At 39.9% G+C, this 23,142-nt stretch overlaps 1 long non-coding RNA gene across 5 annotated transcripts in view; it reads right to left on the minus strand.

Annotated features, from left to right (window-relative positions):
* Positions 1-23,142, minus strand: part of LOC113629573 (uncharacterized) — a 135,122-nt gene that overhangs the window by 60,397 nt on the left and 51,583 nt on the right. For 2 of the 5 annotated variants that reach the window (XR_003436617.1, XR_003436614.1), the window contains exon 4: positions 4,665-4,739. The exons of 1 other annotated variant lie outside the window; for it this stretch is intronic. This is a non-coding gene — a long non-coding RNA (uncharacterized LOC113629573). Of the gene's footprint in view, positions 1-364; positions 2,171-3,738; positions 4,740-23,142 lie in introns of those variants that run through there. 2 more of the 5 variants (XR_003436618.1, XR_003436615.1) reach the window with 2 other exon arrangements.

The raw sequence follows: 23,142 nt of genomic DNA on the forward strand, positions 1-23,142 counted from the left end.
TATACCACATCTTCTTTATCTATTCATCTGTTGATGGACACTTAGGTTGTTTCCATGTCTTGGCTCTTGTAAATAACACTGCTATGAACACTGAGGTGCATGTATCTTTCTGAATTAGCGTTTTTGCTTTTTTCAGATTTATACCCAGGAGTGGAATTGCAGGGTCATATGGTAGTTTTATTTTTAGTTTTTTGAGAAACCTCCAATACTGGTTTCCACAGTGGATGCACCAAGAAAAAAATATTTTAGAAGATAACTGAAATAGATAAATTTGAAACAAATTTATTCAGTGAAAAAGAAGATAAATGAGAATTTTTAAATTTATAAATTATAAAACAATATACATAAAATTGAAATTTGCCTGTGTGTGCTTGTGTATACACACGAAGATTTGAAAGGAAAAAACACCAAAATGTTAAAAGTTGTGTGATGGTTTTTATCGTATTATTTATATTTTAGTATGTTTCCCAAATCCTTTACAATGAGCAAGCATTAAAATAATAAAAAGAATAACATTATAAAATATTTTAAAATAAAATTATAAGTAAATACTACACAATTATAATGAATTTAAATGTTTAAAAGAAATGGAAAATAAAGTTGATTAAAATGTAAAGTATTATATATTAAGAATTATAAATAAATAGACACCAATTTCTTAACAGTATTTTTTCTCTGAGTAGTGAAATTATGGATAATTTGTCTTCCCTCTGCTTGACTTGAATTTTTTAAATCGTATACAAATGGATACATCACTTTTTAACAAAGGGAAATGTATTTTAAGATACTGACACAGCAAGAGGGAAGAGTAAATAATTTCATTTCTTCAGAAAACAACCACTGTCAAAAATGTCAAAATTTTGTCCATTTCCACAAAAGCTACATTTGTATGTGTACAACTAGGATTGATGGTGGAGGCTCTCAAACTTTCAAGAAATAAATGAACCCAAGCCCATATAAAAAGTCCCCCAGCACAGAAAAAGTTACAATTGCATGCAGTTCAGTTTTAGTAAGTAAATGTTGCAGATATATCAGTTTACAACCTCAGTCATTGCAGAAATGTAAATTTTCTTTGTTTTTGTTTTCCTTTTCCAACTCAGGATGGAAGAATTTTAACCTAAAATTTCACCAGGATTGTGTCTAAATTCTAGGGAGTTTACCAACTGCCACAGTGTCACTCATTCATTCATTCATCTGTGCACCTTCTGCTGCATTCCAGGCATCTGCTGGCGTGTCCATCCCCCCATCTGACCCGTGATACAGGCAGCTGATTGCGTGTGGGGTCGTTTGTCTTCCCCATCTTCATGAACTCTTGGGTTCGGTGGCTGTCTGCCACTCCACGCTGCTCCTACGTGCTTGGGAATTATTCCTTTCTTCTGCGGGTCTCACTGTCTCTCCAGGAACCCCTGAGTGTCTCAGCTCCACAAATCAGGCGGGGTTTCTGTCACCCGCCTGGGGCTTGGTCTGGGGAGCAGCATGCCCGCTCACTCTTGCTGAGATCTAATGGTATTTTCATTCTCACAGTTTCCCTTCTAACGTTATACCCTTCCCCAAGTCAGGGAATAATCTTGGTAGAGAAGGCTTGGGTTAATAATCTCCTTACCATCTCATAAGAACACTCCTTCTAAAATAATCCAGTTTTTCTCTTTTTAGCTATCACATGCCTTTCCTTAGAGTACAGATGTCCTGGATGCACAAATGTGGGAGATGGCCAAGGGAAGTGCTGAGAGAACATTTCATATTTCGATAGTTTTGATACAAAAGATGTAACCAAGATAGCCCACATAGGAAACTGGAGTAGACACCACTTAAAGAGGCTGACCTGCTGCAAGTCTGCCTGCTCTGAACACTGTCCAACAGTCATGTCTGTGTTAAGTGACCCTACCCCCATGCCACAGTCAAACCGGGCCATCAGATTTCGTGCCAGGAATGTGTAATTTGGGGCTGAGAATCTGGAGACTTACACAGCAGATGTTACTGTCCCCCTGCTGCCAGGACCTCAGTGCTTCCCTGTTCCCTTTCCTCAAGCCTTGGTTACTGAGCTCGTTGCTGGGTTCTGCGAGATATTCCAGTATCTTTCCAATAAATTCTCCTTTTCTCAAGCCAGTGTCAGTTTCTATTACTTGCCATGTAAACAGTATTAATAAAAAATCATAGAACCACCTCACATCTGAAGACAGAATAAAACAAATGGAAATATTTAAGGACATAACTCAACCAGGTATTAACTGAATTGGGAATTTGGAGTTAACTTGTCAATTTATTGGTGCCTGATTTATCCTCTACTAAAGTCCCATGGAGAGCTGTATGGCCATGAACACACACAAGGGAAAAATCAGCAACATTACTTAGAAAATGGAGATTATCATATGCCAAAGTTAGAAAAATTATAATAACTGCATCATCAATGAAGATATATAGAAAAGTACATTTTGGAGTTATATACTGGACTCTGTGAACCGATATAACGCAGAGAGAGGGTGGCAAAGCTGGTAGGGAAAAGTGTTAGTATTTCCCTGCAGGCCCAAATATCCAGGATTCACTGAACAGAAAACTAAGCAGGCACCCCCTACTGCTCAGAGCAGTCCCCAGAGTTGGCCATAACCATGACTTCTTCCACACATGCCAGCCCCGTTGGCTTAGATCTGCCGAAGGCAATACAACTGCCATATTCCAGAAGATGGGTTGGCACAGAGTGGGGTGTGGCATATTCCCATCCAAGGATGCCCTTAGGGCCAGCCTTCCGCTTCCAACCCCTGTCAAAGAACTACAGGCTGCCTGGAAATCAGTAGCAGAGTTAGGGACCCTGGCAAAGAGGGGACTGGCCAAGACCCCACTGCACTGCAGCCTACCCAGCCGGGGAGACACACAGCCAGGGAGAGGCACACCGACCTCCTCTTCCCAGTCTCCGTCAGAAGGAAAGAGGCTGAAGCAGCAGTGCAAACGCTGTGCCCACACTGTCTGAGACTCGGGACTGAGACTCCTACAACTTATTTCTAAACCGGGTCACTTTGCAAGGGAAAGGGAGCAGTCGTATTAATTATGGGAACAAGTGGTGTAGCCCGGCACACCAGGACAAGTGGTCAGCCGCTGAGACTGCGCCTGACGGATCCCCCTCAGTTCAAAGTCCGTAACAGAAATAAGCCAGTCTGGACCCATTGAAGAGAAGCCGGGAACCAAAGGAAAGGGAAGGGTTACCAACGATGATCCGATCTAGGAGAATGCGTCTCTGAGGAGGAGGGACATTCTGGGACATACCCGCCTGGAGTCCCCAGAAAGATGCAGGGAAACGTGCACACAGCGTACACCCGCCCCGCTGAAGGCAGACAGGAGAGCGGAGCTAGACGCTTGGGCCCCTCTGGCAGGAAGAGCTGCTTCCTGTTTGACATCAGAGCTGAAAGTGGATACTGTGTTGTCAGCACCATTTACTTCCTATAAACACTGCTACGCATTCCCTGGCAACGGAGTTTCAGGGTGCGAGCTTTCCAATTTCATATCCATTATTCTGTGGTTTACACACGCGCTGGAACTGGTAAAGTTTAGGGCCGTGGACACATGGACAAAAACCAGAGCAAGGCTGCAAGAAAGCTCTATTCAGCTGCCCCCTGAAGGCTCCGTGCTTAGCAGGGGTCACAGACTGACTTCTGCCTGCTACACAGGAAGAAACAAATCTTCTCCCTACACGAAGTTCTCTGATAAAAATGATGCATAAACAAAAAAGAAAGAGTATGTTCTTAAGATAATTAAGGTGACGATGACATTTCAAAAGTGACTGAATCAAGATATCGCTTAAGAAAGGAATACTGGCTTTGCTATTTTTCTGTAAGTCATTCTCATTCAAGGAGCTCTGCTTTAGAATCCCACAGTAGATACTCAAGATGGCATATAGTTGGTCATAACCGTAATAGAAATAATTACAATTTTATATATATATAAAAAGTAGATACATAGCACCTATTCTGTGACAAATCTACTTTCGGAGCCTCGTCACTCACAATGGTTGTGGTAAGAGTATCTCCATTTTAAAAACGAGTGGACACAAAGCTACCTTCCCGAGTTCACATGGTTAGTGAATGAGAGCTGGCTTGAATCCATGGCCGGCCAATTTGAAGGCCATGGTGTTAATCATCATGGCCAAGTGCCAGAAGAGTTCTCAGCTCAGACAAGCATCTAAACAGAAGCTCTAGCCCGCAATCTGAAGAATTCCCACCCCCCCCCCCCCCACACACACTGAATACGCAAGTCTGCAGGGAGAAATCTTGTGGTCTGTGCAGTAGGCACTGCAGGGCACTGTGAAGACGACCACTCATTGGGATAGAACTCCAAAAGCAGTGTGCACTGTAAGTTAATAAATTAGAACTCCATTTACAATAGTTGACCCAGCACGTGTCCATTGCTAGCTGGCCTCCTGCCGAGAAAGATCATTTCATAAAGTTTTATTTTTTCATAAATACGTGCTTTTTCTAAGAGCCTACATCTAATGTCAAAATATTCTGAAGCAGCTGCTAAGCAGTAGGTTCAATAAATCTCTAATTTAAAGGGAGGGTAGAACTTTCTCTGTATTCAGTGTAAGTAAACAAAATACAATTTTCCAATTCTGCACAGAAAATGACTTTTCCCTGCTTCCATGGACCAAGTAGACAATTGATAAACACACAACTTACAGCCACTTTGTGTCTTAGCAAGAGCCGAGATTTAAACTCCAGTGCACGGAATGCACACGTGCTCTCATTCTGCCCCTGGAAGACAGGAAACGTACACCGCTCTGAGTGCGCTGTTCATCCCCAGAAACGTGTTTACACAGAGAATGGTACGAAATGACAGAGGTCACTCAGCCGTTTGGCCTCTTCCTTTCTTTGGTAATGGGAGGCAGCAGGAGCCCAGGTTCTCACGAGCAGCTGCAGCAGCAGCGGGGCAATCCTCACTGGGGCTGGACAGACTAGAAGCAGATGTGGCACCAGCCCCCCCACGCAGTCCTGCAAGCTGGTCTCAGCGCATGTGCAGTGGGGGTTTCCTGAGCTAAGACGGCGGTGAGTCAAAACAAATAGGCATCTTTATTTCAACACATTAAACAAAAGTGCAGGACTTGACAGGGTAGCTGAGAGTCACGGTCACTCACTTGAAAATGTGGCTTTTTGAAGGTGAATTCAAACATCTGGAAATACTTTTAAAAATAAATCACTTCTGAACTGAAGCACTAAACGGCAATTTTTTGGCAAGTGGTGCATCAGGGTTACTGAGAAATGAACTCCTGGCAAACGACGAGCTTAATGCTCCCCTCATGAGATCAGCACATAATTCACTATATTCTTAGAATGATTTTGCTTGAACTGTTTCAAGAGTTCTGCCTGGCAGGAAATGAGTTTAGGGTGAAGTGGAGACACAGGCCCTGCAGCTTCTCAGAGCAGACATGTCAATTGGTACTCATATGTGTATCTGCATGGACTCATGAAGCTTTACAGGAAATTGTTTTCACATACGTGGTTACGAACCTTATTCCCACAGACCCACAGTGTCCAAATCTGTGAAAAACCATATCTGATGAGAGTAGAGAAACTCTACAAAGAGAAACAGGAAAACACTGAAATGGAATTAAACACAAACTTTTTTTATCTGAAAGAAAACAGAATAATTGTGTCAAGACCTCACAGGATGGAAACCTCCTCTTTGCAGTAAAAACAAAAAAAACAAAAAAAAAAACCTTCCTGTTTCGAACCTTCATTATGCTTCTTGTACTTCATTACGTTTCTGTATATATAGTCAATTCTGCAGTCATAATAGAAGGCACAATTTCTGCGTGTGTGTACAAAGAGGAAAAAACAATGAGAAATCATAAACATAATTATAATTACACTAACAGTGATAAAAATGAAATATATTAACCTCAGTATACCAGTGAAAAGGTACAAATGAACAAATGAACCAGGGCCCTGTAAGAGGTACTGAAACACATTTTATTAAGTTTATTTGTTTGTGTATATATATTATTTTATTAATAGCTCTTTAGAAGACCTGAGGGAACCCTTTAGACTAACGTGTATTCTGGGACTTCCTCTGATCAACAAGAATTATAGGCGTTTTCCTGTCTGTGTAGGAGCGTTCCTCCAGGGATTCATGCTGTTGTTTTGGTAGCCTCACTTTGAATTGGTAAGAAAATATTTAAGATGGATAAGAACTCATTTTTTTAGGAAGAAGGAAACATTTCCCCAAACTTGGAAATAGCCATTGGGCACGTGTAAGGAAGTGAAATAATCTTTTACCACATGTGTATACCTGTAAGAGACAAAAATCGCAGTCTGTTCTTAGCAAAAGGCAGCAGGTGGGACCCCTCCATCACCTCTGAAGAAACACCTCACGCTCCAAATCATGTGTCCTCCGTGGTACCATATTCAACAGTAAGAACGTTAATTGGTATCAACCATAGACATGGTAATCTAACTTTAGAGAACACTGTATACTAATTTGTATCCTTAAGAACATCTTTATTCTAAAATTCAGATATTATAGCAAGGATGTGAATAGGTTTGCTCCTCAGAATGGCTGGGATTTGAGATTTCACCCTTAAGTTCAGAGAATATTTGTCAAGCAGTGATTTTACTCCATGAAGTTTCCTCATCTACCCCTGGCCTTTCAGCAAAGACCACTAAAACGGAGTCAGAAATCTGTTTTAAGACATAAGAGAAAAAATGAGTTTGATATAGTCTCTTTCATTAAAATCTGAGTGTGTTATCTAATTTTATGGCTCTCAAACTTCAGTGTGCATCAGAATTACCTGGAAGGTTTGGTAAAACACAGGTTGCTGGGCCCCCTCAATGAGTAGAAGTTCTGATTCAGTGGCTATGGAGTGGAGCCCCCAAATCTGCATTTCTAACAAATTCCCAGGGCATCCTGAAGGGGCTTATCTGGGGACCAGGCTGTGAGAACCACTGAGCTAACTTAATCCTTTTTTTTAGCCTCTCTGGAAGGTAATGGAATAGTAAGTACATATCAGTGATCACAATGTTGTCTGTTTCATTTGGGTTGACTGAGTTCTTCTCTGTCGAGTTAACAGCTAATTCCTTGAAAATCTTCATCCATAGAAATATTAACTAGCACGTATCGAATGCTGAAACAAAGGATATCAAAGTTGCTCGAATTGAGTATTAAATTTAGCCAAGGCAAAAGAGATACCACAATACATTTATAATGCTCATTACAAGGTTAAAAACATCTTGAAGGGAAAAAGCATTTTCCTGGCCATATTCTTTAGAAAACCACTGCCATATAAATTTCGTGTTCAACAAATATTTGAGTGCCTATTTTTTCTTTTTTATTTTTTTGAGTGCCTATTTGTACCAAGTGCTGTTGTGGGTGAAGAAGGCCCAGGTCAACGTACAAAACAGGTGAAACTCCAGTCCTCTTGGATTTTTGTAAAGGGCGAGAGATGACAAACAAACAATAACATATAAAGAATGTCAGATGAGGATTAGTGCCATGGAGAAAAGTCACAAGAGAAGCAAAGGCACAGGTAAGGGTATTAGTTTCCAGGATGGTCGACACGTTGTCAGCAAGGAGGTGACATTTGAACAAGATCGTGAGGATTTGAGGGAGTGAAGCAAGTCACATCTAGAGGAATGGCATTTAGGACAGAGGAAGCAGCAACTACAGACGCTTGAGGTAAGTACTGCAACACGAGGTATTTTCACTTGATGACCTTCCACACTAGGTACATGGCAAATCCTTACAGGGAGTGAAGAGTAAAACTCCCTATGAGGATCTGAATGGTACCGAGGTCACAGGAGTGAGGTGGCTGGAAAAGCCAGACAGAGAAGGGAGCCAAGTGAGCACAGTGAGCGAGACTGAGCTAGCCCTGGGGCTCGGTCCCGCTGGTGACCCATCCGCACAGAGCCTGTCTCCCTAGACCAGGGCTGGGCCTTCGCCCCCTGACCCCTGCCCCCGGGGGTTGGGGACCCTCCATGTCTGGGTTCTGTGAACAGACCTCCTCAGCTTCAGAGAGGCACTGGTGTCAACAGGAGGTGGGACCGTGCCGCAGGTGTCCACCTCCAAAGGGAAGAGTCATTTGGAATTTCTGGTCCTTGAGATTTTCAACAAACAAACAAACAAATGACAGACAACGTGAATGCATAGTTGACGGTGTATTAGGACAATTCAGGAACACGGACGATCAGCCAATTACAGCTAAGTCAAAGGGTCATAAGGACACTCACAGGCAAGGCCATTTTAACTTTACACAAAGAAATTTGGAGTTTTTTTAAAAACCAAGAATGCTTTCTTGAAGTCAAACTTCTATGTTGCTGAACGTAGAGGAAACAATTTCACTTGAGAAGTTTTCCAAGAATCTCAGTAGGCTGTCAGTGTTGGATAGCATTATATTTTCTCCAACATCTCAGTACAAGACCCTTAAAAAATATACCTATTGGATTCTGTTTGTTAGTATTTTGTTGAGGATTTTTGCAACTATGTTCATCAGTGATATTGGCCTGTAGTTTTCTTTCTTTCTGACATCTTTGTCTGGTTTTGGTATCAGAGTGATGGTGGCCTTGTAGAATGAGTCTGGAAGTGTTCCTTCCTCTGCTATATTTTAGAAGAGTCTGAGAAGGATAGGTGTTAGCTCTTCTCTAAATGTTTGATAGAATTCGCCTGTGAAGCCATTTGGTCCTGGGCTTTTGTTGGAAGATTTTTAATCACAGTTTCAATTTCAGTGCTTGTGATTGGTCTGTTCATATTTTCTATTTCTTCCTGGTTCAGTCTCGGCAGGTTGTGAATTTCTAAGAATTTGTCCATTTCTTCCAGGTTGTCCATTTTATTGGCATAGAGTTGCTTGTAGTAATCTCTCATGATCTTTTGCATTTCTGCAGTGTCAGTTGTTACTTCTCCTTTTTCATTTCTAATTCTACTGATTTGAGTCTTCTCCCTTTTTTTCTTGATGAGTCTGGCTAATGGTTTATCAATTTTGTTTATCTTCTCAAAGAACAAACTTTTAGTTTTATTGATCTTTGCTATTGTTTCCTTCATTTCTTTTTCATGTATTTCTGATCTGATCTTTATGGTTTCTTTCCTTCTGCTAACTTTGGGTTTTTTTTGTTCTCCTTTCCCTAATTGCTTTAGGTGCAAGGTTAGGTTGTTTATTCAAGATGTTTCCTGTTTCTTAAGGTAGGATTGTATTGCTATAAACTTCCCTCTTAGAACTGCTTTTGCTGCATCCCATAGGTTTTGGATTGTCATGTCTCCATTTTCATTTGTTTCTAGGTATTTTTTTATTTCCTCTTTGATTTCTTCAGTGATCACTTCATTATTAAGTAGTGTATTGTTTAGCCTCCATGCGTTTGCATTTTTTACAGATCTTTTCCAGTAATTGATATCTAGTCTCATAGCATTAAGATCATACACCATGATCAAGTGGGGTTTATTCCAGGAATGCAAGGATTCTTCAATATATGCAAATCAATCAATGTGATACACCATAATAACAAATTGAAGGAGAAAACCCATATGATCATCTCAATAGATGCAGAGAAAGCTTTTGACAAAATTCAACACCCATTTATGATAAAAACCCTGCAGAAAGTATGCATAGAGGGAACTTTCCTCAACATAATAAAGGCCATATATGACAAACCCACAGCCAACATCATCCTCAATGGTGAAAAACTGAAAGCATTTCCACTAAGATCAGGAACAAGACAAGGTTGCCCACTCTCACCACTCTTATTCAACATAGTTTTGGAAGTTTTAGCCACAGCAATCATAGAAGAAAAAGAAATAAAAGGAATCCAAATCAGAAAAGAAGAAGTAAAGCTGTCACTGTTTGCAGATGACATGATACTATACATAGAAAATCCCAAAGATGCTACCAGAAAACTACTAGAGCTAATCAATGAATTTGGTAAAGTAACAGGATACAAAATTAATGCACAGAAATCTCTGGCATTCCTATACACTAATGATGAAAAATCTGAAAGTGAAATTAAGAAAACACTCCCATTTACCATTGCAACAAAAAGAATAAAATATCTAGGAATAATCCTACCTAAGGAGACAAAAGACCTGTATGCAGAAAATTATAAGACACTGATGAAAGAAATTAAAGATGATACAAATAGATGGAGAGATACACCATGTTCTTGGATTGGAAGAATCAACATTGGGAAAATGACTCTACTACCCAAAGCAATCTACAGATTCAATGCAATCCCTATCAAACTACCACTGGCAGTTTTCACAGAACTAGAACAAAAAATTTCACAATTTGTATGGAAACACAAAAGACCCCGAATAGCCAAAGCAATCCTGAGAACGAGAAATGGAGCTGGAGGAATCAGGCTCCCTGACTTCAGACTATACTACAAACCTACAGTAATCAAGACAGCATGGTACTGGCACAAAAACAGAAATATAGATCAATGGAACAGGATAGAAAGCCCAGAGATAAACCCACGCACAAATGGTCACCTTATCTTTGATAAAGGAGGCAAGAATATATAGTGGAGAAAAGACAGCCTCTTCAATAAGTGGTGCTGGGAAAACTGGACAGGTACATATAAAAGTATGAGTTAGAACACTCCCTAACACCATACACAAAAATAAGCTCAAAATGGATTAAAGATCTAAATGTAAGGCAAGAAACTATCGAACTCTTAGAGGAAAACATAGGCAGAACACTCTATGACATAAATCACAGCAAGATCTTTTTTGACCCACCTCCTAGAGAAATGGAAATAAAAACAAAAATGAACAAATGGGACCTAATGAAACTTAAAAGCTTTTGCACAGCAAAGGAAACCATAAAAAAGACCAAAAGACAACCCTTGGAATGGGAGAAAATATTTGCAAATGAAGCAACTGACAAAGGATTAATCTCCAAAATTTACAAGCAGCTCATGCATCTCAATAACAAAAAAACAACCAACCCAATCCAAAAATGGGCAGAAGATCTAAATAGACATTTCTCCAAAGAAGATATACATATTGCCAACAAACACATGAAAGAATGCTCAACATCATTAATCATTAGATAAATGCAAATCAAAACTACAATGAGGTATCTCCTCACACCGGTCAGAATGGCCATCATCCAAAAATCTAGAAACAATAAATGCTGGAGAGGGTGTGGAGAAAAGGGAACACTCTTGCACTGCTGGTGGGAATATAAATTGATACAGCCACTATGGAGAACAGTATGGAGGTTCCTTAAAAAACTACAAATAGAACTACCATATGACCCAGCAATCCCACTACTGGGCATACACCCTGAGAAAACCATAATTCAAAAAGAGTCATGTACCAAAATATTCATTGCAGCTCTATTTACAATAGCCAGGAGATGGAAGCAACCTAAGTGTCCAACATTGGGTGAATGGATAAAGAAGATGTGGCACATATATACAATGGAATATTACTCAGCCATAAGAAGAAACGAAATTGAGTTATTTGTAGTGAGATGGATGGACCTAGAGACTGTCATACAGAGTGAAGTGAGTCAGAAAGAGAAAAACAAATACCATATGCTAAAACAAATACAAATATGTATGTTTTAGCATACCATATGCTAAAACAAATACAAATAACATATGCTAACACATATATATGGAATCTAAGAAAAAAAAAAAGACGGGAATAAAGACACAGACCTACTAGAGAATGGACTTGAGGATATGGGGAGACGGAAGTGTAAGCTGTGACAAAGTGAGAAAGTGGCATGGACATATATACACTACCAAACGTAAAATAGATAGCTAGTGGGAAGCAGCCGCATAGCACAGGGAGATCAGCTCGGTGCTTTGTGACCACCTAGAGGGGTGAGATGGGGAGGGTGGGAGGGTGGGAGACGCAAGAGGGAAGAGATATGGGAACGTATGTATAACTGATTCACTTTGTTATAAAGCAGAAACTAACACACCATTGTAAAGCAGTTATACTCCAATAGAGATGTTAAAAAAAAACACAACAAACCTAAAGTAGTGGTCTGTGCCGCCGTGTTGGACGAGTTAGCTGCTATTTTAGGTTAGAAGACCCGACCCCGGGGCTCTGTCCTCACCCCTCTTCTGGTCTCTGTCTATAGTCACACGGTTGGTGACGTCTCTCCTGTGGAGCCACATGACTACCTATTTGACAGCTCCATGTGGGCGTCTAATGATCAGTGTCTCCAAAACTGAGACTCTGAACACCCCTCCCCAAGCCCACCCCACCCCCAGCCTTCCCAGTCTCGGATGCTGGCAAGCCCATCCGTTGCATGGTCCGGGGACCCCTCTCATTCTGTCACAGCCCACATCCAACCCACCAGCAAGGCCTGCTGGCCCTGCTTCCAATAACCCAGAATCTGCTCCCTTCTCAACACCCCTACAACTGCCAGGCCTACCCACAACGTTCAAAGAGAGGCTCACAAACATATTTCTCAATATTTTAAAGGTATAAAGCAAACCATTAAACTTAAGAAGTCTTCTTTCTTGAGAAATACATCTTCCAAAGGATGTGGAGGCCCAGAGTTTATAGAAGTCCGAGACTCCTTGGATCTCTGTGATAGAATGCCATCAGCTGAGGGTGGCAGCGGTAGCCCCAGCCCTGACCAGCTCCCCTCCCCACCCTGGCCCCGTGTGCACACGCATGCACACATGCGGACACAGGTGGACATACACAGGCTCCACCCACACGCGGTCCCAACAGCTGCCCTGGCCACTAGCAGGCTCCCGGCATGCACGCCGCCTGCATGCTCTTCCTGTGTTATGGTTGCTATGGAAAAGTTTGTTTCTTTCATCTTATTTCACGTGTTCGGTTTGCTATACTTTATTGCTCTTTTCCTCCTCTTTTTTAATCTTTGAATAGATCAAAAGTTCTCTGCTATCCCTGAAAGTTATACATTCTTCTCTTATTCTTCTTACATTTACATCTGACTTTTTCAGAGTTTCGCTTATGCTTTTATTACCCTATCACTGTTTCAAGGTTATGATTATGTCTTTTCTCGGGATAACTGAAGAACTTCAGCATTCTCTCATGTGGTGGGTAAGAATCCAGGGATTTGGGTTTGGGGTGATAGATTTGTGCTTCTAGTCTTTGGAATGTGTGCATGTGTGTGTACCAAGTATTCTACACTGGGGGGTGTGAGCACCCCAAATTCCATGCCAGCCTATAAGCCCACGGAAGATTTTGTCAGTCCATAGGATGGGGTGCTGTCCAGCTTTGCCTGGGCACCAGCTCTCTGTACCCAGGGAGCAGCTCCTGCAAGAGGCCTGCTGCAGGTGAAGTGAGGGTCTGCAGGGGACACGGAAAAAACTCAAGTCCACTCCCTGCAGGACCTCTGCCTCTTCTACTCAGGGACCCCTTCTCTTCCCAAATTGGGATCCAACCACTTCTAGTTCCCACCTTATTTTATTGGCTTATTTTAGGAAAAGAGCAATGCTCTGAATTTATGAAGTGTTGTCTCTCTCTCCTGGGATCTGCAGAGTTGGGTTGTAGGGAAAGCGGTGGCTATATTACTTTCATATCTCTCCCACATGAACACTTTATAAAACAAATGTATGTGACCCACAGGGTACTGGGGATGAAACCATTAAGTAGCAATACCTTCAAACTACTCTGTCAGTGAGGGAGAATTTAATGTCACTATCCAAGAAGTATTACGACAATCTTGTCCTGAGAAATCTATTTCAAAATCAGACTTACTCAAAAGACATTAAAACGCCCACCCCCGCACCCCATCAGTTTGATGGAGAAGATGCAGGAAGGGGCGCCCTTAGATGACAGACTGGACCTCAGCACAGCAAAACACAGATCCACTCGACCAGCAAATACGTGGACTCATTTTGCGGGAACACAACGCCTTCCTGGAGGTATTATTGATAAGGGTACTGATAAGGGCTACCCTAAATGGATGTCTGGGGAAGTATGTAGATATGCAAAGACTAAGGACTTTCTACAGATACTTCCCAAATGTTTCACTTTTCCCCACTAAGTCAAGAGTTAAAACAAGCAAACCTCCCAGGTCATACATCTGTCTGGAAGGGCAAGATCCTCCCACCTCTTGGAATCCTAACTTGGGAGGTCCAAGCAGCCCATCTTCAAGAAGGTTGTCTTCACAAAACCATTCAGCCCGGGTGTGTCAGGCACCCTAATGCAGGGCCCAGCAGCGAGCATTTTGATTAAAGTGCAGAATTCCATGCAGCATTGGAAGGAATGGTGTTGAGATGAACAAAGTAGCTCTTTACTGTGGACGCTGGAGGAAGGTGTGGACTCGTCTCTGCCAATTATAAGAGTGCAGAAAATAATACAGGAAACGTAAAGTCTGTTGCATAAATGAGAAAGCCTGTTTTTGTTGTGATTTGCTGTCATATTCAAATCACAGAGAGGAGTTTGTAGGAAGCGCTCCCAGCTGAGTGGGAGTGACCACTCTCAGGAGTGACCGTGTGTGTTGGGAGGCCCTCAGCTGGACACTGTGAGTGGGCATCTCGGGTGGGACACCACACACAGGGTCATGGAGCCCAGTCACACTGGCTCCCAAGCACCAACTGGTAAATACACAGGAATTCTGTGACTGGGTTGTTAAACTGTTTGTAGTTTGACATTGGCCATGATTGGAATATTTACACCACAGAAATCAGCAAATGCTACAAATCAGAGCTTCTTTTTTTTTTTACTCCCGAAAGCCCATGTTTTCACGTGAACCAATATCTTAGCAATAATGCCACGACATTTCTCCCTTAGAAAGAAATGAGCTGCAATGCATTTAAGTGAACAATAAGAAAAGTTTAGATATGGAAAGACAGCTTGCCTTTCGTCCTGCTGCTTCAAGAACTAAAAGTACACAGTTTAATATATTTTGTACTTACTGTACAAGATTAGATTCATTGACATATTGTAGTGAATTCTACTAATTCCACATTACTAAAGTCCATGATGTTTTATTATGAAACAGATCTACCCATTATCATATTTTAAATAGCATATTTTCATTTGATGATTCTCAACCACTTATTTAAAAAATGTTCATTTATACTACAGCAACAAACTCCAGGAGAAGAAATGTAAAAGTTAGAGCATTATTATGGGATGACCATATTTTTCAGGGGAGGTAAACGAAAGGGAATAAATACATCAAACTCATCACCTTCAGTTTATTCACCACACAATAAAATGCCATAAGAATTTTGGAAAGGTGCCTGGTAATGTTTTCAAGTCTACAGATGTGAGGATTCAGATCTTATATTGAACTGAATTATGAAATTGGATTATAATTGGATTATGAAAGATTCTGCATATTTTTATAGGTTATTTCAAAATTATGGCAATAATTTTCAGCATAAATATTAACCAGCCAACGTTTGGTTTCCTACTATTTCAGAAGAACTTTCCACGAAACCTAATGTGTTTTCAAAGTCCATCCAGTGGAGAAGGAGCAGAAAGGCAGCAGACCCGAAAGCTGCTGATCTGAGTTAGCAGAGAAAGTTAGAAAGGCCTCCAGCAGCCTTGCACGAAGTGCTCGTCAGCCTCCTAGCAGCTCAGACTCAGCGAGGGGCAGGAGGCACCAACCCAATAGAGCATAAGGACAGGCTAGTAATTAGGGAAAGAACAAGGGATAGGGAAAGAACAAGGGAGTAACTCCTCAGTTAGCAGTTTCCCAGCTGAGATGAGAGTCAGTGAAAGACAGAAACCCGCTCCTCTGACTCATCTACAGCATTTTAAGGCCACAGCACTCACGCTACTGAATGCAAGTTGGATTTAGCATGGAGAGTAAATTGGGACACAAAAGCACATATAGGAGTTTTTCCCACTTATCATTTCACAGATTATCCTGGTCAGATAGACCTGGGCATCAAAAAGCCTACACTCAGAAGAAAGGTGCAGTCAAAATCACAAGGGAGTGAATAAAATAGATTTACTGACTTCGTAACATCAGGAATGGTCCTAGACCCAGATAAAGATGTAGAATAATTATCTGAGCAAGAAAGCTGCGCACCTTAGACTGAGTGAAGGGCATCAGGACTCCAGTTACAATCCCAGGGCAGCTGCAAGAATTAGGTTAAGTGTTCAAGTAATTTTATTCCTGGCATAAATTTTTACATACTGAGTAATGTCTGAAAGAACATTCCAAATTTATTCTAGAAAAAAAAAGGAGTTTTGTTTAGGTGCAAGGAAAGTTGCAGTAAGGGACTGGAGAAAAAAGAGCAAACACAAATGTAAAAGAGATGTTCAGAAAAGCCTTCACGCTTGCACCTTATCCTGTGTGGACTGTCAGCTGAAGGTTACTGTGTTCTGTCTGCTGATGAGGAAACTTAGTCTGATCTCAACAGTTTTCTAATTCATATAAACTATTCCCAGTGTGCTAAGGCCACAGCACCCTATGATGGAGGCAAGTGATAGAGTTTATATTTAGTGCCAGACCTGCTGTGGGTTTTCTCTTTCTGCTTTTTCCATTTTCTGGGATATTTTAAAGGTAAGTTAGAAAGAACAAATAACATGCTGTTTCCTGCTCCAGATTACTCCCATGAAGTCCACTACAAATTTTATTTCTTAAGAAATAATGCCTGATTCAAAAGGGCTTGGAAGTGTATTTATATTCTGCACACAGTGTGACAGAGCAAGTAACACTGAAGTTGAGTCACAGTTTCAAGTGAGAAACTCTTAAGTCACACCACCCTAAGCTTCAAATGGTGTTAGGTTTACATATAGGAAGTTGAAGGGAGAATGGGGTTTTGCAGACGTTTTTTGATCATTTCTGTTCCAAGAGGAAACATATTTTTCTATGTCCTGATTGCAAACAACTGGGCTGAAAACTCAAAATGTACCATCCTCGTCTGCCCTAGAGATAAGATATCACCTGAGATGACGAGAAAGTGTTAATATTTCATCAACTCAACAAACTACTGTGGAGCATCTGTTTTGTGACTGTCATCCTGCCAGGTGCTAGAGTTACATAAAGAAAAGAAACATATTTACTCCTCCCAGGGACTTAGAGACTGCTGAAGAGACATCTGAAATAATTATTACAATATAGTCTGTGTTATTCCGGTACAGCCTGGAGAGTGCAATGCTCGAGGTGTGCACATAATGATGAGGTGTGTGTGTACTTACTTGACGTACCTTTTGCTCAACTGCAGAGAAGTCTAGGAGCCAAGGAATTAGACAAGAATAAAATCAATGATTTGATTACTCTTAACTGTGTCAATTCGGAGGGAAAATAATAGGAGAGGTTTTTAAAATTTCATAAGTCCGTATGCAAAAAGCATCCTGGGAATATAGAGGGAAACCCACGTGGTCTACAGAAGTTCTGGGGAGAATGTTCTGGAGAAATGATATTTCCATTAAGACTTAAAGTGGGAGTTTGCCAGAGAACTGAGGGGGAAAATGGTCACAGGGGCAAGATTAAAAAAATGTAAAGTTGTTTGAAATGGTCTGGCAAGTTGGGGATGACAAGCAGTTCTGCTGCTAGATCACAAAATGCAAGGTCTTGCCCAACAGCAGATGGCAGCCTCTGAAGGAGACAGGACCTGGAAGCCAACCAGGCCGGGGACCAATCCCACCTATGAGCCCATCCACAGTAGTCAGCCCAGCCACAACAGAAGGGCCAACCCAACCCACATAGGGTTGCACCTGTAGAGCAAATAGCTCTGGTGACCAGAGGTGAGTGTGCTGCTGGGCCCCACAGGACATCTCCTATATAAGACCACTTCTCCAAGGTCAGAAAACATAACTGACCTACACAATGTAAACTAATAAACACAGAGAATTAATCAAAATGAGGCTACAAAGGAATATGTTCCAAATGAAGGAACAAGATAAAACCCCAGAAGAGCTAAGTGAAATGGAGATAAACAGTCTACCCTCAAAAAAGTTCAAGGTAATGACCATGAAGATGTTCAATGAACTTGGGAGAAGAATGGATAAACGCAGTGAGAAGTTTACCAATGACTTAGAAAATATAAAGAAGAGCCCAACTGAGTGAAAGATACAATTACTGAAATAGAAAATATGCTAGAAGGAATTAACAGTAGATTAGATGATACAGAGGAACAGATGAGCAAACTGGAAGACAGAGTAGTGGAAATCACACAAGCCACACAGGAAACAGAAAAAAGGATTAAAAAAAAACTAAGGACAGATTAAGAGACTTCTGGGACAACATGCAGCATACTAACATTCACATTATAGGGGTCCCAGAAGGAGAAGAGAGAGAGAAAGGGGCAGAGAGCATATTTTAAGACCTAATAGCTGAAAATGTCCCTAAACTGGGAAAGGAAACAGACATCCAGGTTCAGAAAGCACAGAGAGTCCCAAACAGTATCAATCCAAAGAGCACCACCCAAGACATATTGTAATTAAAATGATAAAAATTAAAGATAGAGAGAAAATATTAAAAGCAACAAAGGAAAAGTGACTAGTTACATGCAAGGGAACTCCCATAAGACTGTCAGCTGGCTTTTCAGCAGAAACTTTGTAGGTCAGAAAGGAGTAGCATGATATATTTAAGTGATGAAAGGAAAAAACTTACAACTGAGAATACTCTACCCAGCAAGGTTATCATTCAGATTTGAAGGAGAGATAAAGAGTTTTACAGACAAGCAAAAGGTAAAAGAAACTGGCTTTACAAGAAATGTTAAAGGAACTTCTCTAAGTGAAAAAGACAAGACCACAACTAAAATATGAACATTATAAGGGGAAAAATCTCATTGGTAAAGGCAAATATATGGTAAAGGTAGTAGATCAAACACTTATAAAGCTAGTAGGAAGGTTAAAAAAAAAGTAGTAAAATCATCTATATCCACAATACAAAACAAAATAACACAACACAAAACAGAATAATACAAAACAAAAATATGTAAATATGATGTCCAAAACATTATTTTGGGTGGGGAGTAAAGATGTAGGGTAGTTAAAATGCATTTGAAATTAAGAGATCAGCACTTAAAATAACTATATATATATATATATATATATATATATATATATTTTTTTTTTTTTTTTACAGATTGTTATACATAAACCTCTTGGCAACTACAAACCAAAAATCTGTAATAGATACACACACAAAAAAGAGAAAAGGATCCAAACATAACACTAAAGATAGTTATCAAATCACAAGGGAAGAGAGCAAAAGAAGAAAGGAGCAGTGACCAAAAAAGTCTATAAAAACAACCCCAAAATAACTTTAAAAAATGGCAATTGGGCTTCCCTGGTGGTGCAGTGGTTGAGAGTCCACCTGCCGATGCAGGGGACACAGGTTCGTGCCCCAGTCCGGCAAGATCCCACATGCTGCAGAGCGGCTGGGCCCGTGAGCCATGGCCGCTGAGCCTGCGCATCCGGAGCCTGTGCTCCACAGCGGGAGAGGCCACAGAAGTGAGAGGCCCACATACCACACACACACACACAGAAAAATGGCAATAAGTACATACCCATTAATAATTACTTTAAATGTAGACAAACTAAATGCTTCAATCAAAAGACACAGACTGGCTGAATGGATACAAAAACAAGACCCATATATATGCTGCCTACAAGGGATTCACTTCACATCTAAAGACACACACAGACTGAAAGTGAGGGGATGGAAAAAGTTATTTCATGCAAATGGAAATGAAAAAAAAGCTGTAGTGGCAATACTTATATCAGACAAAATAGACTTTAAAATAAAGACTGTTACAGGAGACAAAGAAGGACATTACATAATGATTGAGGGATCAATCCAAGAAGAATATATAACAATTGTGTGTGTGTATATATATATATATATATATATATATATATATACACACACACACACACACACACACAACATAAAAGCGCCTAAATACTAACACAAAGAAAGAAATTGACAGTAACCCAATAATAGTAAGGGGACTTTAACACCTCAATTACATCAATGGACAGATGGTCCAGATAGAATATCAGTAAGGAAACAGTGGCTTAAAAGGACACATTAGATCAGATGGACTTCATAAATACATATAGAACATTACATCCCAAAGCAGCAGAATACACATTCTTTTCAAGTGCACATGGAATATTCTCCAGGACAGATCACATACTAGGATGCAAAACAAGTCTCAAATTTAAGAAGACTGAACTCATATCAAGCATCTTTTCTGACCACAATGCTATGAGACTGGAAATCAACTATAAGAAAAAACCTGCAAAAAAAAAAAAAAAACCCAAACAAACAAACAAACAAAAAACTCATGGAGCATAAACGAGATGCTACTAAATAGTCAATACATCACTGAGGATCAAAGAGGAAATTAAAAAACACCTATAGACAAATAAAAATGAAAACACAACTATCCAAAATCTACGGTATGCAGTAAAATTATTTCTAAAATGAACGTTTATAGTGACACAGGACTACCTCAGGAAACAAGAAAAATGTCAAATAAACAACTTAGCCTTACACCTAAAGGAACTAGAAAGAGAAGAACAAACAAAAAACAAAAGTTAGTAGAAGAAGAAACAAAGATCAGAGCAGAAATAAATGAAATACAGACTAAAGCAAAATAGAAAAGATCAATGAAATTAAGAGCTAGTTCTTTGAAAAGATAAACGAAATTGATAACCCTTAGTTAGACTCATCAAGAAAAAAAGAGAGGTCCCAAATCAATAAAATCAGAAATGAAAAGGGAGAAGGTACAACAAACACCACAGAAATACAAAAGGATCAGAAGATTACTATGAACAACTGTATGCCAATAAAATGGACAATCTAGAAGAACTGAACAAATTCCTAGAAATATACAATATCCCAAGACTGAATCAGGAATAAATAAAAAATATGACCAGTAAAGAAATTGAATCAGCAATTAAAAACTCCCAAGAAACAAAAGTCCAGGACCAGACAGCTTCACAGATGAATTCTACCAAATATTTAAAGAATTAATGCCTATCCTTCTCAAACTATCCCACCAAATTGAAGACGTCTGTACTCATTCTAGGAGGTCAGCATCACCCTGATACCATAACCAGACAAAGACACTACAATAAAAGAAAATTACAGTCCAGTATCACTGATGAACATGGATACAAAAATCCTCAACAAAATATTAGCAAACTGAATTCAACAATACTGTAAAAGGGTCATACACCATGATTAAGTGTGATTTATCCTATGGATGCAAGGAAGTTTCAATATTCACAAATCAGTGTGATACACCATAGTAACAAATGAAAGAATAAAAATCATATGATCATCTCAATAGATGAAGAAAAAGCTTTTGACAAAATTCAACATGCATTTATGATAAAAGCTCTCAACAAAGTGGGTATAGAAGAACATACCTCAACATAATAAAGGCCAAATATGACAAACCTACAGCCAACACCATACTCAATGGTGGAAAGCTGAAAGCATTTCCTCTAAGGTCAGGAACAAAACAAGGATGCCTCCTCTGGCCACCTTTATTCAACATAGTATTGGTAGTCCTAGACACAGCAGTCAGACAAGAAAAAGAAATAAAAGGAATCCAAATTGGAAAGGAAGAAGTAAAACTGTCACTATTTGCAGATGACGTGATAATATACATAGAAAATCCTAAGGACGTCACCCCAGAACTATTAGAAATACAATTGCATCTAAAAGAATAAAATACCTAGGAATACATCTAATTAAGTAGGTAAGAAACCCGTATTCAGAAAACCATAAGATGCTGATGAAAGAAACTAAAGACAACACAAACAAGTAGCTTTCTACTTGTCATGGATTGGAAGAATTAATATTGTTAAAATGACCATACTACCTAAGGCAAACTATAGATTCAATGCTACCCCTATCAAAACACCAATGGCATTTTTCACAGAACTAGAACAAATAATTTTAAAATTTGTAAGAAAACACAGAAGACTTTGAATAGCTAAAACAATCTTTTTTTTTTTTTTCTTTTTGTGGTACGTGGGTCTCTCACTGTTGTGGCCTCTCCCACTGCGGAGCACAGGCTCTGGACGTGCAGGCTTAGTGGCCATGGCTCACGGGCCCAGCCACTCCGTGTCATGTGGGATCTTCCCGGACTGGGGCACGAACCCGTGTCCCCTGCATTGGCAGGCAGACTCTCAACCACTGTGCCACCAGGGGAGCCCCAAAACAATCTTGAGAAAGAAGAACAAAGCTGGAAGTGCCATGCTTCCTGATTTCAAACTATACTACAAAGCTATAGTAATCAAAACAGTATGATTCTGGCACAAAAAAACCAGACAAATAGATCAGTGGAACAGAACAGAGAGTACCGAAATGAACCCACACTTTTATGGCCAATTAATCTATGACAAAGGAGGCATGAATACACAATGCAGAAAATAAAGTCTCTTTGATAAATGATGTTGGAAAAACTGGACAGCTACATGCAAAAGAATCAAACTGGACTGCTTACTCACACTGCACACAAAAATAAACTCAAAATATATTAAAGACTTAAATGGAAGGCCTGAAACCATAAAACTCCCAGAAGAAAGCATAGGCAGTATACTCTTTGATGTCAGTCTTAGCAATATGTTTTTGGAATATCTCCCCTCAGGCAAACAAAAACAAAAAGAAACAAGACTACATCAAACCAGAAAGCTTTTTCACAGAGAAGGAAACTATCAACAAAAGGAGGCCACTACTGAATGGCAGGATGACATATCTGTTAAGGGATTAACATCAAAAATATGCAAAGAACTCATACAACTCACCTTCAGAAAAAAAATAAAAACCTGATTAATAAATGGGCAGAGGACCTGAATGGACATTCGCCCAAACAAGATATACAGATGGCCAATAGACACAAAGAAAGATGTACAACATCACTAATCATTAGGGAAATGAAAATCAAAACCACAATGAGGTATTACCTTATACCTCAGAATGGCTATTATCAAAAAGACAACAAATAAAAAGTGTTGGCAAGGATGGGGAAAAAAGGGAACTCTCATGCACTGTTGGTGGGAATGTAAATTGGTGCAGCCACTATGGAGAACAGTATGGAGCTTCCTCAAAAAATTAAAAATAAAACTAACATACAATCTACCAATCCCACTTCTGGGTATTTTTCCAAAGAAAAGGAAACACTAACTGGAAAATATATATGCACCCCTATGTTCATTGCAGCATTACTCACAAAGTACAGAAGTAACCTAAGTGCCCATAAATAGATGAATGGATAAAGAAGATGTGATATATATATATATATATAT

This window comes from Aethalodelphis obliquidens, unplaced genomic scaffold, assembly GCF_003676395.1.
Source record: "Aethalodelphis obliquidens isolate GAN/ISIS:26980383/991018 unplaced genomic scaffold, ASM367639v1 scaffold27, whole genome shotgun sequence".
In the NCBI taxonomy this organism is placed as follows: Eukaryota; Metazoa; Chordata; class Mammalia; order Artiodactyla; family Delphinidae; genus Aethalodelphis; species Aethalodelphis obliquidens.